Source organism: Trachypithecus francoisi, unplaced genomic scaffold (genome assembly GCF_009764315.1).
Source record: "Trachypithecus francoisi isolate TF-2019V2 unplaced genomic scaffold, Tfra_2.0 Lachesis_group13, whole genome shotgun sequence".
Lineage (NCBI taxonomy): Eukaryota > Metazoa > Chordata > Mammalia > Primates > Cercopithecidae > Trachypithecus > Trachypithecus francoisi.
Window position 1 is genome coordinate 61,206,200 of NW_022681458.1, and position 6,000 is coordinate 61,212,199.

Below are 6,000 nucleotides of genomic sequence, written 5' to 3' on the forward strand. Positions count from 1 at the left end.
AAAATAGAACCACCATATGATTCAGCAATCCCACTACTGGGTATTTATCCAAAGGAAAAGAAATCAGTGTATTACAGGGATACATGCAGTCCCATGTTTATTACAACACCATTCACAATAGCAAAGATATGGAATCAACTTTAGTGTTAGTAAATAAATGAATAAAGAAAATGTGGTATATATACACAACAGAATACTACTCAGCAATAAGAAATAAGCAGTCGTGTAATTTGCAGCAATATGGATGGAACTGGAGGTCATTGTGTTAACGGAAATAAGCCAGACACTGAAAGACAAATATTGCCTTGCTCACATGTGAGAGCTGAAAAAGTTTATCTCATAGAGGTAGAGAATAGAATGACGGATACCAGAGGCTAAGAAGAGTGTGTGTGTGGAAGGAGGCATGAAAAAAAAATTGGTCAATGGGTACAAACATACAGATAGACAGAATGAATAAATTCTAATGTTTAATAGTAGAGTAGCGTGATTATAGTTAACAACAATGTATCATACATTTCAAAATGGCTTGTAGACAGGACTTGAAATGTTCCCAGCACTTAGAAATGATAAATATTTGAGATGATGGATATTCTAAATACCCTGACTTGATTATTACACATTCTATTTGTGTAACAAAATATTACATGTGTTCCATAAATATATACTAATATTATTAATCAATAAAATAGGTTAGATTTACCTATGGCTATTGTTTAGTGTAGCTACCTTTATCAATTATCTTAGCTAGATCTCTAGAGAAGGACATTGATTTCATTCTTTTTTATGACTGCAGAGTATTCCATGGTGTACGTCTACCACATTTTCTTTATCCAGTCCTCCATTGGTGAGCATCTAGTTAGATTTCATGTCTTTGCTATTGTGAATAGTACTGCGATGAACATGTGAGTTCACATGTCTTTCTGGCAGAACAATTTGATTTTTTTGGATACATACCCAGTAATGGGATTACTGGGTCAAATGGTAATTCTATTTAAAGTTCTTTAAAACATCTCCAAACTGCTTTCACAGTGACTGAACTAATTGTATATAGCTTCTTTAAAACAACAACAACAACAACAGAAAACTTATGAACCAACCTCTACTAGCTTCAAACTTTTTTTCTGCAGCTTCTTCCCTTTCTCAGCCTTAGAAGAATTAAAGGGAGCTAGGGTCTTGCTCTGGATTAGGGATTGGCTTATGGGCATATTGTGGCTGGTTTGATCTTCTATCCAGACCACTAAACTTTCTCCCTATCAGCAATATGGCTGCTTGACTTTCTTATCATTCATGTGTTCACTGAAGTAACACATTTAATTTCCTTCAAGAACTTTTCCTTTGCATTCACAACTTGGCCAACTACTTGGCACAAGAGGCCTAGCTTTTAGTCTATCTTGGCTTTGACACGCCTTCCTCACTAAGCGTGATCTTTTCTAGCTTTTGACTTAAAGTGAGAAACATGAGACTTTTCCTTTCTCTGGAACACTTAGAGGCCATTTTGGGGTTACTGATTGGCCTAATTTCAATATTGTTGTGTCTCAAGGACTAGGAGGCCTGAGGAGAGGGAGAGAAATGAAGAAGCGATAGGTTGGTGGAGCAATCAGGACACACACAAACTTGTTAATTAATATGAGCATCTTATATGGGCAAGGTTTGTGGCACCCCAAAACAATAAAATAGTAACATCATAAATCACTGATCACATATCACCGTAACAGTTATAATAATAATGAAAAAGACTGAAATATTGCTAAGATTATCATAAGGTGACACAGACACAAGAAGTGAGCACGTGCTGCTGGAAAAATGACACTGATAAACTTGCTCAATCGGGGTTGCCATAAACCTTCAATTTGTAAAAAAAACCACATCTGCAGAGCATTATAAGGCAAAATACAATAAACTGAAACACATTAAATGAGGTTTGTCTGTATTTCAAACATATTTTGGAGGGAGGGGAATGGTATTATTACTGTCCTCATGTTTTTAGAGTGCCATGTAGGAAAGGATTAGATGTATTCTGTGAAGCAGATATAGGGCAGATCCAGAAGTTTCAAGAACCTAAGGTCCAGATTGAACCTAATTAAATCAAACAATTTCAATAGCAAAGATATTTAGAAATGGAGTGAATTATACTCAAATTGTGAGTGCTTTGTATAGAAGTTTCCAGCTTTAGGTAGGAGGTTGAGCTAGAATATTTTCAAGTTCTTGACTCTACATCCTATGTTTCTGCAATTTTATTTTATTATACACAGATAAAATTGCTTATAGATATTTTTCAAGTCTAGGGGCAACGATTCATATTGTTTTGATTTAAACATATTTATCCTAAGATTCTTTTAAAGATAGCTGAAATACAGGTTGAGCATGCAGAATAAGGCTAACAATAAGCTGCAGGTGGGCTTCAGAGTGTTGGAGAGGAAAGTACAATAATTTTAGAACTTCGACTGGCAACGATCACAAGAGGCTACTAATGTTCACAGATCGTTTTCTATTTGACTAATAACCGGGATCATCTGGTATGGGTTCAGGTAATGAGGCATTTTATTTTTCATGAAAAATGCATCCTTAAATCTGTTTACTTACATTTTGTCATGTTATTATAAAAGTATTATTCTTTCTTTCCTGAAAACTATTTGATAACATTAAGTAGCAATCATCAGATTGATATTGTGTCCCACATGGCTTGGAAATTATGCTTTGGGGATGGGGAGAAGAGCTCAGGAAAAGAGAAAGCATATTATTATAACTAGCACTAGTTTCATGTATTTTTCCCTGCTTGCCAGTGCTTTTTACAGATGAGGTCTTGAAACTGGATGAAAGTCAAATAATTTGGAATAATAAATAATGCCAGGTGCAGATTAGGTCCAATTTCTTTTAAAAAATGTTGAATTCAACATTTCAAACAACCAAAATATGTTAAACTTGGAGTCTGATCAGAATAGCTGGCTAAGGCAGATACTTTGAAGTAATTGAAGAAACTCCGTATAACCAGAGCTTTTTGGCATGGCTTAGAAAGATAGTATAACATAAACTCTAAAATGATTTTCTTCACTAGGGCATCTTGACAAGCAATTAGGAAGAGTCAAGGTCTAACAATTGTGAAAAATGTTGCAATTTTTAAAGTACTACAGTCCACTAAATGTGAATTTCTTACTTAGGTAATAATAATTACTCACATTTACTGGGTGATAAACAATATGCCAGGCGTTATTTCAAATGCTTTATTTACGGTGTTTTATTTAATCTTCATCTCAACCCTTTGAGGGTCTTATTTTTCCATTTATCAGATGAGAAAACTGAGGGTCTGGGCTGATTTTCAAACTTAGGCATCTGTAGCAGCCTCATAGATCTGTTGGAGGAAAAGAAAAAAAAGAAGTTTGAAAGTTATTTCTAATGGTTGATTTCCTTTACAATTAATTCCAGTGGACTTCAGCTGTACTAGATTTTTGTCTTTTTTTTAGATGTTATAAGGCAAATTTGACTGGTATGTGATGTGTCATAATGTATATGTTACATACTTTTAATCTTTTTCATGTTTCTATACTTTTTTGTCTATGAATCAGATATTTATTTCAATGACAAATGTTTTCTCTAAAATAAGATACCATATTCAAATAATTCTCTTTCCAAAGATATGAATACCATTCTAATAAAATATCTGATTCATTTATTGTTTCTTTCAAATTTTATCCAGCAGTTTAGTGTCATGTAGTCATTTATAAAATATGTGTAAATATATTATGATTAAGATTTTACTGAAATTCTAGTTGACTGAAATGATGTTTTGAAAATCGCCTTTTATCTAAAAAATTCAAATGCATTGCAGTCATTCAAATTAGGGCTCTGGAAGATAATAAAGTGGGCCTCAAAGAGAAGGCTTTTATGTATTTTGCTCTTGTCTTCTTATTTGATATCTTATAGAGGACAAAAGAGAACAACAAAGCCATAGAATGTTTTTGAACTTTTTTTTCTTTTTGTTTCTGTTCAACATTTCTTATCTGCTTTCCACCATAGGAAGAACACATTGAGTGTAGTATTGGTAGGATCCTTCAGCACTCTGCTTCTGTTATGGAAGCTGAATGGGAAAATTCCTCTCTCCCCAGCCCTTGGCAGACAGAGCTCATGATGGTAGAGTTTTGAATGAAGGTGTGATGTGCTGTGGTAATGAGCATCCAACTGTTGCGTGGAATGTTAGTGCCTTGGCAAGAATGTTCATAATACCTAACTTCTAGAATCCCTTTGGATTTCACACATTTTCCGGAACTACATCCCACTATTGTGCAGACTTTTTATTTTACTGGTAATTTCCTTTCTTGCTTGTGACAGCCAGTTGTTTCTGCCGCTTGCCCCAAGGGCCCTGCAATCATCAACCTGCACCCGTGGGAAGCCTGCTAATGCAGCATTTTGGAAATTTGACTGACCTGCTTTGGGTAGGCCATATATCTAGCTCATTCTTGGTGGAATGAAGAATAAAATCCTACCTCATCCTTTACTAAGCCTTAAGCCCCATGATTGAACAAAATAAATATATGAATATCTATGACAAATATACTTAAAAAATATCAAAACATTGAGACAGTTTTGAAATCACCGAGGAAATGAAACTCTATTACTAAAGTTGAGAAGGAAACGTGATCCTTGTCACCAAACATGTATATTTTTATGCTATGCTTTTGTCTTCTTAAGGAACTATGTTATGCAAGGATGAGGATACAGATCTTCTCCTGACAGGCAACTTTTCAGTCCTCGGTGTCCTCCCTGCAGGAGTCACTTGTCTTAGCGTTAAAGGAGCTTTCTATTTTAAACAACAGCAAAACAAATCTATTCAAACTGTCGCGATTTCTGAAAAATTGCTTTTTTTCCCCTCTTTTTTTACAATGTCTTCTGGGAAACTGAAATGCAATTTGGAAACAAATGACAGCTCAGGACTCAATTTTCTAGCTCTAAAAGGAATTCTGAGCACAAATTTTTAAGTTCAGGTTGAAGCATTTAGGTTTTAATTCGAAGGGAGTTATACATTTGTCATAATGTCTTATTTTTTGTGAAAACAGACATTAAATTATACAAAGGGAGATGCTAACATCTTACACTACCCGCATGTATTAGAAGTTCTGTTCTGTGTCAGCTTTGTGTTCACAAGAACTCCTGCATGTTTTCCCCCTCAATCATGGAGAAAATTCAGCATATTACCTACTGCTGTTATTTACATATAACTTGGTTGATGAAAATTTAATAGTTTTTAAATCAGTAAAATACAGATGAGGACTAGAGATCCAATGACTGCTGCTATTCAGAAAGGGGTTGAGCTTTCCTCCTGCTGCACTAATATCTATCCAAATACAACTCCGTTAATCCTTATTATTGTCAGTGATTATTTTCTATGTGGAAATTTACTTATTTTATTTAATGATTAAAACTAAATCTTTGTATACATGGGAAATTATTTTGACTATAGGATCTGATAGATATTTGAGTTACTCAGACAAATGATAATTTCAGTAAGTAGTTTATTTCTTTCTCTTGCCTGATTGTCCTGGCCAGAACTTCCAATATTATGTTGAATAGGAGTGGTGAGAGAGGGCATCCTTGTTTTGTGTCAGTTTTCAAAAGGAATGCCTCTAGCTTTTGCCCATTCAGTATGATATTGGCTCTGGGTTTGTCATAAATAGCTCTTATTATGTTGAGATATGTTCCATCAATACCTAGTTTATTGAGAGTTTTAACATGAAGGGATGTTGAATTTTATCGAAGGACTTTTCTGCATCTATTCAGAGAAGTGGATAAATACCTGGACACATACACCCTCCCAAGACTAAACCAGGAAGAAGTCGAATCCCTGAATAGACTAATAACAAGTTCTGAAATTGAAGCAGTAATTAATAGCCTACCAAACAAAAATAGCCCAAGACCAGACGGATTCACAGCTGAATTCTACCAGAGGTACAAAGAGGAGCTGGTACCATTTCTTGTAAACCTATTTCAAACAATTGAAAACGAGGG